The sequence below is a fragment of the Nycticebus coucang genome, chromosome 11, assembly GCF_027406575.1.
Source record: "Nycticebus coucang isolate mNycCou1 chromosome 11, mNycCou1.pri, whole genome shotgun sequence".
Taxonomy (NCBI): Eukaryota; Metazoa; Chordata; class Mammalia; order Primates; family Lorisidae; genus Nycticebus; species Nycticebus coucang.
Window position 1 is genome coordinate 107,045,765 of NC_069790.1, and position 14,311 is coordinate 107,060,075.

A 14,311-nucleotide genomic window follows, 5' to 3' on the forward strand; every position below is an offset into this window, starting at 1 on the left:
AGAGAAATCAAAAGTTGATTCTTTGAGATCAAGATCATTGATAAACCTCTAGCAAGAGTGACCAGGGAACAAGAATGAAGACGCACAGTGCCAGTATCAGACTCTACAGATTACTTTGTCCTAGAGAAACCTCCAGGCTCCAGTTGGGACCACTAATAAATTCTACCAACATTTAAAGAAGAAATAATACCAATTCTACCTATTCTTCCAGAAAACGGAATAAATGAGAAGGTATCCCACCTCATTCTATGAGGTTGGCATTACCCTGACTCTAGAACAGGGCAGTGATATTACAAGAAAAGAAAACTACTGGCCAATAATCCTTATGAATACAGAAAAATTCTAAACAGTAATTTAGTAAACTGAATTTAACATTACATAAAAGGATAATACTACATATATCATGACCAAGTGGGGTTTATCCCAGGAACACAAAGTTGGTTTAGTATCTGAAAAGCAAGTTAATATAATTTACCATTTGAAAAAAATAAAAAAAAAGAAACTATATGGTTATCTAAAGATGAGCAACATCTGATAAAACCCAACATCTATTCCTCTTAAAATTTTAAAAACTAGGACAAGAAAGAACTTACTTAGCCTAATAAGGGACAGCTACAAAAATCTACATCTAAGACCATACTTATTGGTGAGAAAGTAAATGCTTTCCTCCTAAGATCAGGAACAAGAAGATAAGGATGTCTGTTTTTACCACATCTCCTCAGTGTTGTACTGACATTCTAACCAGTGTAAAGAGGTAAGAAAAGAACTGAAGGGCATCCCTTTTGAACACCAAAAAGTAAATCTGTCTTTATCTGCAGATGGCATGGTCTGGGGGGTTTGAATGACAATTTTACCAGGTTTGCAGCAGTCCTGACAAGTGGTAGCTTCCAAAGGAGGGGTGAAATAGGGAAGGAAGACAGTGCTGTGTCTCTCCCCTTTCTTCCTACCTTCCAGCATCAGTGACATCACCCGAGAGAAAGTAAGACACTTACTCTGTAGTCTTGAGTCTAAAGATTCTAAAGAGTCTAAAGATCTTGAGAACTAAAGATTACCCACGATAGAGGAAAAAAAACTTTCATCTTCCAAATTCTGGGGATGGAAGAGAGGCAAAATCATCTTAATAGGTCTCTTATATGACAATCTTAGCATGTTTTCACTTTCTACACTATACAATAACCACTTTTGCTGAAGCCAAGGACATCCATGCTGCAAATTCAAAGGTCATCTCTTAGTCCCTGTCTTAATGACTTCCCAACAGTGCACTCTGACCACTTCTTCCTTTTTTAACACTCTCTCTTTGGCTTCAGTGACACTGCACTCTCACAGTTTTCTTCCTACCTCTCTACTACTGTTTCCTCTCCTGATTCATCCTTTCTAATCAGATGTTTAAAATGTATTTTGGGGATCTTGGTTGTGATTTTACATTGTCATTATGCAGAATTCAAACTGTTGATAAATTATACAGTCTCAGAGTAGTATCTATATAGAAATATATTGATAGTAGAACTTCTGGGGAATAATATTTCCTTATGGCCAAAGTTTACGTGTGTTATTAAAAACCAACTATGCAGAGTATCACTGATTATCAGAGTTTAGCAGCAAGAACATTCTCACTATGATGTACATGTACGTAACCAGGCAGGTCACAGATAGCTCTGCTTCTACTCACCATATCCATCTGAGGTACAAGAGGCTGACAACTGTAACTCTGAAATCGGCAATGCCTGTCGTCACATCCAGACTTGACTACCTTCATCCTTTCCCTTTTAGTATGAATAATTTAACCAGCTTAATTCTTACTCTCTTTTTAAAACCCTTTCCTCCTTTCATTGCAACATGAAGCCTGTCAATTATTCCATGTACAACATAGATTTTGGTATATGAAAATTGTCTTTTACCATATTTTTCTTTTAAGTTGAAGCTATTATTTTTTCTGAATATGGTATATTCCAGATACATAATATATGTAACACATATATGTAATGTATATACATAATCTACATATGAAATACTACTACTTCATAATATCTTTTGGTAGGTAGTTTAACTTAAATACACACACTCTGTCAAGGACCACTGTAGTGACCCTAAAATGGTTTAGACTGCATAAATTTAGATACCTCTGAGAGTAAGAGGAGAGTTTAGAATGGTGGAAAGGAGTCTACGTGGAATTCCAAATCAAATGGAACCCAAGAAAGGTTTTAAGATGACTCTACATTCTGATAACTCGAGGCTAGCTTCTCTGTGTCCTCCTTGTCCTAACCTGAATTCTTAGGAGTTAAAAAAAAAGTGATAAAACACAACTAATTGACATCAGTAAGTTGCTGAGTTCTACCATTCATTCCATGCAAAAGCATGGTGCTGTATACAGTTGGATGTCTGTCCCCCTCAAGCCTCCTGATCCCAATGTTGGAGGTGGGGGCTAATGAGACATGTCTGGGTCATAAGGGTGGATCCCTCAGGATTCCCTAGGAGAGGGTGTGAGTGCTCCTAGCAGCCTCCCCTTTGCTTCTGTTTTCTCTGTACAGCTGGGGCCCCTTCACTTGCCATGAGTGGAAGTAGTGTAAGCCCCTCCCAGATGCAAACTTTTCTAGATATCAGAATCACAAGCCAAATAAATTTTTTAAAATAAATTACTCAGCCTCAAGTACTTCTTTATAACAATATTAAATTAAGACACATGGCATATTAGGGCTGAAAACTGGACAGCTTTTCAACTTTATTTTGAGATTAGATCTTGTTTTGTCACCTGGGTTACAGTGCAGTGGTGTCGTGACAGCTCACAACCTCAAACTCCTGGGCTGAAGCAACCCTCTGTAGCTAAGACTAGAAGCATGTGCCATCATATCCAGCCAATTTTTTTTTTGTTGTTGTTGTTGTTGTAGAGGCGAAGTCTTGTAATTTCGTCAGGCTGGTCTTGAATTTCTGGCCTCAAGGGATCCTCCTACCTTGGTTTCCCACTGTGGTAGGATTACAGGTATGAGCCACTTTATTCAGCCAGTTTTTCAACTTTTTAGAAATTAAATGTTATTATTGGCATTTGGGAAAGCCAATCATGCTTCATGTCAAAAGCACTACCCCTTTAAATAACCAAGGGCCTCAGTTATCCTAATAAATTCTCTTATTTAAATATAAGCTTATTGGTATTAACAGTTTAGTTTTATCTTTAATATAAATACATCAACTAGTATCTACTGAGAAACCATATTCTTAGCCTCCTGCTAGGCACACCAGGGGTATACAAGCAGAATTGTGGCTTTCTGCCCACAAGAACTTTATTCTTCTTTGATGCACTAATTTGACAAAATATGTATTTATATATACATATGTATGTGAGTGTTTGTCTAACTCGGTCACAAAAATATAAAATGTACCTGTGTACATTCTTGAGGTAACCAGAGCCTCAAGTTCTTCTCCAAATGGCAGAGGAGAAAAATACATGCTTCCCTGAGTCCGAAGGTAGAATCCTGAATAGCCACACACAATTTTCTCAAAGTAGTACTTTATCTTTCAAGTTCATACAAATGTCTGCAGGGATATGCATATATATGTACATATGTAAAATGCATGGCATTTGTTTTAATATAAAAATCACAACCCCAAATCTATAGCTGCTATTCCCCCTTCCTCCCTCCCAACTGATGCTTTAGGAAACTCAGGCCACATTTATGCTATGGCTTACAGTAACTGCCTGGAAGACAGCTGACCATCCTAATTTAAAGCATAATACTCTAAAAATCTAATTCAGTCTCATCTATTTCTAATGCCAGAAATATAGTATGATAATTACTGATTCTGTACCTTTCCCCTGAGATCCACAGACCACCAGGCAATCTATAAGTAGACTTTCACAAGTCTACACATTCTTCTGTGCGTAACAGTCTAGAGCAGGCGTCCTCAAGCTTTTTAAAGAGGGGGCCAGTTCACTGTCCCTCAGACCGTTGGAGGGCCGGACTATAGTTTAAAAGAAAAAACTATGAACAAATTCCTATGTACACAGCACATATCTTATTTTGAAGTAAAAAGACAAGACAAGACATTTGGCCCATGGGCCGCAGTTTGAGGACCCCTGTTCTAGACGAAGACTTCATATCACTCTTCATCAGATTCTCAAAGGGGGACATGATCCCTGAAGTTAAGAACCCCTTCCTCCAATAGAGTGTGTTCCCTAGCTGTCTAAATCTCACCTTTCACTTCCTACTTCAGTTCTTTATGAAGAGAGGCAGATTTAAACTATGGAAAAGAACACTAAACAGAACTTGAGGCTCTGGTTCCCTCTGCTACTAACCACATCGGGGCAGTAACAAGCTTGGTGAACCTTAGTTTTCCTCACTGTAAAAACCTGTGGTTGCAGTAGATATTTCTTAAGTCTTTCACAGGCAGCTTCTTGTGCTCTTTCACAGGTGAAAGAAACCAATACGCAATTTCTTTCCCCTCTCTTACATTTTAGAAAATAAGTTATGCCCCACATCTGGCTATGAAAATAAAGTAGCTTAAGATTTTGCGTGTTAAAAATGGCTGTTACTGTATACACTTTCTATATAACTTTCTGTATAAACAGGATCAAGAAGCAGATTTACTATAACATGAACAAAGTAAAAGAAAATCACATATTTTAAAGTCGAAAGTTTTTTTCTTTTAAATCTGCTATTATTTTTGAGTTATTCTACTAACAGGTGGCATGCATTTAAAAAGATGAAAAAACATGGTACTGTTATTAGAAAGACACACTATTTATAATCAAATTTAATTCAACAATCATTTACTGAGCCTACAATAGTTAGGTACTATGCTACTTACTTGGGATAAAATAGGAAAGCCCCATTCTGACTCTCAAAGAACTTGCTGCCTTTCTAGTTAAAAAACAGGTAAATATAAATGCATGCCATTTACCCGGGTATCTTAAGTACAGTATAAACTCCCCAGGAACCTCTATGAAGGAAATGCTTGGTAACTTAATTTACTGACAATATATTTTTACTGTATGTTAACTTTTCACACATTAATATTTATAGTACTAAGTGGATTTTAAAGGTCTTTAGGGGTTAGAAACTTTATCTGCTATATTTCTTTTATTGCTACCACAACACCTAATATGCTACTTTTAAACCTTAAGAAGTTGTTGTGTTTCTACGCTAGCATATTATAAAATTCTAAATTAAGAAATAACTGTATTCAATGAGGTGTCCGTTGATTTGGAAAGTGTGTGTATGCACACACGAGTACATAACAGATGGTAGCAGGAGGAATTATGGTGTATGAATCACCAAAGGCCAAGTGGAAATCCAGAAGGTGCTAAGAGGCAATTATTCACCACACAGTGTTGATTTAAGGCTTCAGTGAAATATATGTAAGGGGCTTAATATAGTTAGTACTTGATAAATGTCAGTCATCATTATTAATAATATTAGAGGCCTCAAATCCCAAATGACACAAAAATAATATTAGAAGCCTCAATAGTTCTCAAATAGCTTTCTGCCCAATCTTATCATCAGCAATTCAACAAATGTAAATCAACATTCCTAAAGAGTAACACAGAACATGCCATTCCTCACTAAGATAACTGCAACTGCTCCTTTTTGTTAAATAGAAAATCCTCATTGTGACACTCAAATCACCTTTAAGTCAACACCAATTTATCATTCTGACCTTTTTACTCTCATGCATTGCTGGTGACACATCAGTGCTCTCCACTTCTAGGAAACCTCATGTTGTTGACTTTCTTTAGCACAGTCACCCCACTTCCACTCAGGTCCTAGAATACTGAAATTCTACTTAACTTTGCAAGATCTACTTTGTGTATAAATACTTCTACCTGATGCCATTTTTTCCTGATATTCTTGCTATATAATTCTTTCCTTTTAATCCTAACGTCCTGTTATTAAGTCTCTTACTACATTTACTTTTATTCAATCAGGTTACTTGTTATTTACTTGAATGAAAACTACCATTAAAGAAAGGATGACGAAAGAACAATGCCTAATTTATACATTGCCTGTAATTTCTGTGGGTGACTTCTGCACAGCAGTCCAATTATATCAGCTTTGTCACACTGTGTAACCTGTTACTTACCAAAACTACCACTTCATGAGAGGTATTTTGAAAACATGGTTAGAGTCTCCAAGAGTTACATAATAATCTCCATGTTGACAGGGACTCTGAAGGTAACCTAATTCAACCACCCATTCTGTGTTTTAATCCTTGCTAGCATATGCCCAACCTGCAACTGAATATCTCTAATGAAAGGCAATTTGGGACCTTGCTGATCAGTCCATTCCTGCTCTGAATGCTGGAAAATTCACTGTTTACTGGTTCTTGTTCTATGACGTACCACAGTTTACCTAAATATTCTCCTAATTTTGGACACGTAGATTAACGCCAAACACCCTGTAACACCAAGGTCCTTTCTTGTTTTATATTATAGAACGTAACAATACCACATTTCACTGATTTCAAAACTTATGTTTTTTCTGCTTTTACTATCTCTGAAATCAGGTCACAAAATAGAAAACAATTCTGACCAATTGGCCATGGTGACTGGGGCAAAAGGTACTTATGAGTTGTTTATGTACTTTGTGTAAACACTAACCATCATTGCCTGTGCTTGGCTTTGCTGCCAAAACGTACACATGAGTGGGTCAAGATGTTAGAATGTCAACTGCAGAATTAGATTAAGCTGAATTTGAAGAACATAAAATGGTAAAAGTCATCACTGAATTGACCTGCTAATATTATTCTCATGAAAATTTGGTGAAAGTGTTATCAATTATTTTTAAACCAGAAAATCAATAGAAACATTAAATAGAACGTGTCTCTGATCTAATTTCGATGAGGGATGTTGTTCACTGTACTCCCTAGAGTTCAATATATACCAACTATCACTGAATCAGTTATTTGCTTATTTAACAGTATTACAAATAAAGGAAGACTTTTCTAGTTTGTTGGTATTATTCAAGGGGAATATCTGCTCTCCTTAAGAACAAGATAAACTAAGTTTATCACTTTCTTTTTGCCTTACTGAAAAGGGATGAAATTAAACTAATCTGGTATAATTTCCTCTTCACAATGCCAAGCTGCTTTTCCTTCTATTATGTTATGCTTCTGTAGATATCAGATGATTTTCTTCTAATATTTCCCAAATGATATCAATGTGGTTAATCATTTAAGAAGCCATTTACTAACAGCTTATAAAGGTTCAGGCAGTGTGGTAAACATCTGAGATTGGGATGAAAAAGGAGTCATTCCCAAGGAGTTTGTAGTCACAAAGGCCAGATAACAAGTAAACCATTCATGTCATGTGATTAAATTGTATCATGTGATAAAGCTACAATTCAGGCTATGGAGTCTGCTTTGGGAACAATGAAAAGGAGACCCAGCTCAGCCTGGGAAGGGTCTGGTAAAGCTACCAAGAAGAGGGAAAGCTTGGGAGGAGTGTAACATTTTTTTTTTCTTTTAAAAAAGATTCTCTTTGCCAGTCTTCATAATTTCATATTTTTAACAATGTAATGAAAATATGTCTTAGAATTATTAAGTAGAAAATACAAAAGATCTATCAGGCTAACAAAGCCACAAGCACTAGGAATCTTCTGGTATATATGCAGGTTATATATACCTGCATATATGGACAGGGGCAAGCCTCACATCCTAACTGTTGGCACACCCTTAGTCTGGATAGCATTTTTCCTTTAAAGGAGAAGTAACAGAAGAAAACCAATATGGGGTGTAAAAACTAATTATATAGCAGAGGAAAAGAAATAGTATACTGAATTCTAAGGAAAAACATACCTCTGAAATGATTTAATATAAGAAACTTAACTTTAAAAAACATCCACAGGAGTAATCAAAATGAAATCCAAAACACATGTTCCTTACGAAAAAGGATGTCTTAAGAGAAGAGGTAGACATTAAAAGTAAAGAAACTGAGCTGAAAGCTGAGAGAAAAGGGGAGCTGCTGAGAAAGTGAAATACAGCAGGTAAATTAAAACTGCAACTGCAAAACTAAAATTTGCCAAAGTAAGTAGAATTGGGAAACACTACTCAAAAATCAGAAAACTTGAATTAAGTAAATAACTGAGAGCAGGATTAAGAAATTCTCCCCGAATATAGAGGTAATAAACAAAGAAGCAAAAATGTTTTTTATTAAAAAAAAGATGATTGGTATAAAAAGTATAAAGTTTTAACCTATAAATAATATATAACTAGAACAACGGGAACAGAAAGCTATAAAAACTTTTTTGAGGACTATACTTACTAGGAGTTAACCCAGGTCTCTGCCATTGTCAAACTGAGATCCGGAGAGGAAAGAGAAACTCCCCAGTAACTGAGGGAAGATGGAAGAGCTGAGCCGACCCCTGGCTAGTAGCTTTTCTGTCTGAAGATCTGAACAGCACAGCTGCCCCACACCCCAGCCTGTCCCAGTACAAATCCAAGTACAGTTCCTTGGAGCAAAGTGAGCGGCACCGCTGGTTAGTGGAACTGCAGAAATGCAAGCGGCTGGATTATGTGAACCATGCCAGAAGACTGGCTGAAGATGAATGGACAGGAATAGAGAGTGAAGAAGAAGATAAGAAAGATGATGAAGAAATGGACATTGACGGTGGCAAGAAGTGACCAAAACGCTATGCTAATCAACTGATGCTCTCCGAGTGGTTAATTGATGTGCCTTCAGATTTGGGGCAGGAATGGATTGTGGTCGTGTGCCCTGTTGGAAAAAGAGCCCTTATTGTGGCATCCAGGGGCTCTACCAGTGCCTACACCAAGAATGGCTACTGTGTCAACAGCGTTTCCTCTCTTCTGCCAGGAGGCAACAGGCAAAACTCAACAACAGCAAAAGACTACACCATTCTGGATTGCATTTACAGTGAGGTGAACCAGACCTACTATGTTCTGGATGTGATGTGCTGGCGGGGACACCCTTTTTATGACTGCCAGACTGATTTCTGATTCTATTGGATGCATTCAAAGTTACTAAAAGAAGAAGGACTGGGAGAGAAAACCAAACTCAATCCCTTTAAATTTGTGGGGCTAAAGAATTTCCCCTGTACCCCTGCAAGCCTGTGTAAGGTGCTTTCTATGATTTCCCTTTTGAGGTAGATGGACTTCTCTTCCACCACAAGCAGACCCACTACAGCCCCGGAAGCACTCCCTTGGTGGGCTGGCTGTGCCCCTACATGGTGTCTGATGCCCTTGGTGTAGCTGTGCCAGCTGGCCCACTAACCACCAAGCCAGAATATGCTGGGCACCAACTCCAGCGGATTATTGAGCATCAGAGGAGCCAGAAGGAGGGCATGGAGGAGAAACTCACTCACAAGGCTTCTGAGAACGGGCACTATGAGTTGGAGCACCTATCTACCCCCAAGCTGAAGAGCTCTCCCTATAACCCAGACCATGCTGAGAGTCTCATGGAGAATTAAGAGGGAAGCCCCCTGAGGGAGTCACGGATGGTACTTGGCCCAGAAGGAAGACTGGGGAAGAGGATGGTAACAAGAGATGACTTCATTTTAGAGTGGACTTTTCAAAGCCACTCCAGCTGGAAATAGCTTATCTTCAATCTGAAATGCTGGCTCTAAGAGGGGGACGCATTCCCAGATTGGGTTGTATTCAGATTGATTTGAGCAGCTCCTACCTTGGTAAGTGTATCCCAGATCTACAATGTAAATATATGTAATTCTTAAGAAAACAAACTTTTTTGAGCTCAAGAAAGACCTAAGCCTGCAGATTATGGAAGCTCACTGTATTACAGGCAAAACTTCAGTAGATTCTCCCCTCCCAAATTAATAGTTTTACAATTTGTTTCATAAGGATAAAGGGGGGAAAAAATAAAGAAGTCAAAAAACACATAGATGCCAAAAAGAAATGACTTTTCTCAAATTTTTGACCTCTCTACATCACTGAATTCCAGAGGACTACAAACTATCTATCTACAGTAATGATATTGGAGAGGGTTTGGGGATCATGCATAATCTTCTGAGGAGAGTTATTAACACTAACACAAATGGAAGATGTGTGCAGAACCTATTAAATATATCGGGGGTAGGAAGAAGGTTGAAAATCTCTGATCTACAGTTTGAAGAGAATAAGTTAAGATTCAAGTACATTCCACACCAACAGCAAGTCAATATTCATATGCAAAGGCAGTCTCAGGCTGCAGAAAATCAGAAAATACATCCCCATGCTCCCTTAAGGGTAGGGGAAGTCAGGAGAAGTACATTAAGACTTCTAGGGCAGACGTTCTCCAAAACTTTGGTCTCAGGATTCCAAGGAGCTTTTTGTTTACATAGGTTATATCTATTGTTATATATCAAATTAGAAATTAAAAGTGGAAAACCTAAATGTTGATTAATTCAGAAATAATGAAAATAAACACATTATAAAAAAGACACATTAACATAAATGAGATTAAAAATAAAAAATAACTATTTTCAAAAAAAGTGAGAAGGGTAGCACTGTATTAAATCTTTTGCAAACCTTTAGATGATTGTTTTAACAGAAGGAAACTGGATTTTCACATCTGTTTCCACATTCAATCTGTTTTGATACATGGTTTTTGGGCTGAAATACATGATGAAAATTTCACTCCCACAAATAATTGTAAAAGTAGTTGAAAAAGTAGTTGAAAAAGTAAGTAATTTTTAATAGTCTTTCCAATTAATTAGGAATATTTTTCCTTGATACTATACTTAATCTCAACAAATAGTTTATGAAAGGTTATTTTCAATGTAGAATCTGAAAACTGTATCAATGAACTTCATATTGCTATATTAAAATCCATCAGTCTGCCTTACAATTTAAATGGATCTTTTATCCATGCATGATTTTGTAATATCGTGAATCAGTCACTTAGAAAATACTGGTTCATCAAGTTATGTAGATTTTCCAAATGTTGTCAAATTTCTTTTTACAATATCAAAAAAATTCATTAATAGCACTTCTAAATCTCGTCAAAGTCGTTAAGCACTGGAAACGATCAAGATCAAACAGGAAGATATCAATGTTTCAAAATTCAAATTCTCTCTTCAAAAGCTTGAATTTTTGCCATTGGCAATAAAAGCATTAACTTTTTCCTTAAACTGAGAATCCATTCATTTTCAAGAAAATGTCAAATATCCAAGTCTAAATAACCAAATGTATAAACTTTCAGTTGTTTTTTTTCAAATAAAAGTGATGTCCCATGAGAACAGCAGCAGCTAGTTCAGGACCCAACAACATGGTAGAACTGCCGTACGAGCACTTTCCATTATCTTACATGGAATAGTAAAGAGAGCATATCCCATAATCAGGATTTAACAGAACTGCACTTCATTAAGGGCATTCATAATGTAACTGGCATTTTTTTTGGACTACACATAAGTAGTGTCAAAGTTCACAACAACTAGTTGTAGAGTTTGGTGCCAGTGCCCTGATTCATGCAGCAGTTTACCCACCTTTGCTTGAGGCTTATTAGTGAAAGTGTTATCATAACAAAAAGGGCAAATACATTTTAGTATTACTATAAACATGGTTTTTACATCATGGACCTCTAGAAAAGTTCTGAAGTATCTCCAGAGTCCCATGATACCTTGAGAACTCTTGGTCTAGTGAAATGAAAGAAATTTATTTAAAATTAGGACACAGGAATATAGAGTTTTGGTATAAAAGAATTAACGATGAAAAGTAAAGCCAGTTGGGCGGCGCCTTTGGCTTAAAGGAGTAGGGTGCCAGCCTTATATGCCAGAGGTGGCGGGTTCAAATCCAGCCCCGGCCAAAAACTGCAAAAAATATATAATACAACAAGTATATATAACATATATTTACATATAAAAAAATAGAAGGTAGATGGAGAAATAAAAAAACCTACCAGATTCTGTTGGTCTCATCAAGTGACAGGTTCATAACTAAACGCTGCAAATGGGAAGCTTGTTAAATAAATGATGGCATATCCTGTGAAAAACTATGCAGAATCATTTAAAATAAAATGAAAATAGCTTCCACTCCTTGAATGCTTACCATGTGCCAGACAACACTGTAAGTCCTGTACGAGCATTTATTCACATAACTGTCACAAAAACTTTGAAGTTAGTATTAACTATTCTTGTACAAGGAAACTGAGGTCCAGAGAAGGTAACTCACTCACGCTCTGTATTGATGATGTGAGAAGATGACCATGTTATTACGTGAACAAAACAGGTTACAGGTAACAGTGAACAGTCTGAACTCATTTACTTTAAAACTTAGCTGAGTGTATGTTTATATATAATCATAAATCTTATTAATAGACATCCTTAGAGTTGTACCCTCAAATTACATTTACTTGGAACCTTTTAACTTAAGCATTTTTTTCCCCAAATGAACAGTCATTTATATTATGGAAACTTCAGTTTTATATAGCTGTGTATTTATACTTAGTAAAATACGTATTTTACTTTTCTTCTTTGGAAGGGTTAGTCACACAGACACGGTCTAATTGAAAATAGAGAAGTATTTTTAAAAAACTTTACTTGTGGTATAAAACTTAAATTTTAATTAACAAAAATGTATGCATTTATATAAAGAAAGATAATCAAAATTAAGGAAATCCATTTAAAACATTATGGTAGTACCTCAATTTGGAAAAAAGACTGGTATTAAAAGACTGATATAATCAAAAGGTAGCTCCATGTGTAAGATAACAGTAATTAATGGCTCCCTGCTGAAATTTTATGTAGCCTGAAAAATTACCTAGTGTTCTGACCCATTGTTTTATACTCCAAACAGCTATATGGTAGAACCTCTATAAGATGACCTCCCAAGGGACTGTAATAAACTGGTCAGCATATAGAGGTGGCCAACGTAGGGAACTAGGGCTACTATACTAATACGTACATGTGGTGCATATCTGGTCTATGAAAATTACATCAAATTAAGATGGTGGTCAACTATGGAGGTTCTACTGTATTTGTAAACAAGCCCATGATGGGGAGGGAAGGGAGAGTAGAGGGGAGGAAGGAAAGAAAGGAGGTGACAAGAGGAGGGGAAGAGGCAGGGAAGGTTAAAAATTTAACACCCAGAGTTTGAGGGTAAGCTACCCTGTAGAAATCTTCTGAGTAGGAAGAAGAACGCAAATTTTCTTAAGATTGGTTTTCTGTTGACATTACACTTGAATGACAAATTGAAAAAGCATACTGTTTTCATAACTCTTATTCTGTCAGAACTGCCTGTTTCACTGTTTTCTGGTATTATCAGAAAGAAATCTAAAGCTAAGTTGATTTTATCCTCTTAATATTATTATTCTATCCAGTTTACAGATTAAAATTTTTTTGGATACAATTAAGCTAGTATGTATTTTGTTCCTCTTGTTCCTCATTTGTGTTTATTAATTTCGCATATTAGTGTGGGGATCCTCACAACCCTGGGTCTTCTTTCAGTTCTGAAAATTTCGACTTCTATTTATCAGTTTACTTAAACTTGTATGTTCCTTTCTATCTTTTCCTGGTTCAATCTTAATGCTTATCTACTGTAATACTCTATTTTTAATTTTTTTCATCTACAAGATATGTATATCATTTGTAGTTAAAATATTTCAACACAAAATGATAGGAAAGGTGTAGGAATACTCTTAAAATCAGAGTTCAAATCGTGTCCTTCCACCTACTAGGTGTAGGAGGATCTTGGGCAAGTTACTTAATTTCCATTTCCCTAACCATAAAGTGGGGAGAAGGCTACCAGGGTAGCTGTAAAGACTGAATAATATGTGGGTTTGTTAATTTATTGTATAAATTGTACCTGGAATAAAGTACTGAAAGAGAAGGCATTTTGCTCCTATTATCTTTCACTTTAATTTGTGGTTCTACATTGCTGATTTTTCTCTATATTTTAACCAAATATGACTTTACTTAACATATTGGATAGCTGCTAAGTTTTACCCATATTTCATTATTAAATAAGGAAAATAATGTATTCAGAATCCATACAACTATCTTATGTGCTATTTGACTTAATGCAACCCCCTTTCACTGAACCTACCAAAGAAAACTCATCCCTAGTGACTGCTACTATAGGAGCTCGAATGATATTTGCTGAATGAATTATGAATGAACTGTTGAAAACTGCTAACTAGCCCTCTCTTTCACTTCTGGTGCTGGAAATTAAGCCAGGTCATGGGATGGGCACTAGGGCTACAGAGAGAATTCCGGAACATTTTTGGTAAAGAATGACCAGTGACAGTTAAAAAGATTTTGTGGAATCTCCTTTCAGCTTTTAAGGATCTAAATTGTTTCCTGTTTGTACATTTACAATTAATGGTTCCTCAGTTTTAGAATAATTCTATGCCGCCTGTTTAATGTTCAAATTTACT

At 36.4% G+C, this 14,311-nt stretch overlaps 1 protein-coding gene and 1 pseudogene across 1 annotated transcript in view; one reads left to right on the plus strand and one right to left on the minus strand.

Annotated features, from left to right (window-relative positions):
- Positions 1-14,311, minus strand: part of MTPN (myotrophin) — a 50,831-nt gene that overhangs the window by 25,448 nt on the left and 11,072 nt on the right. The gene's annotated exons all lie outside the window — the stretch shown is intronic.
- LOC128598457 (snurportin-1-like) lies at positions 8,331-9,413 on the plus strand (annotated as a pseudogene).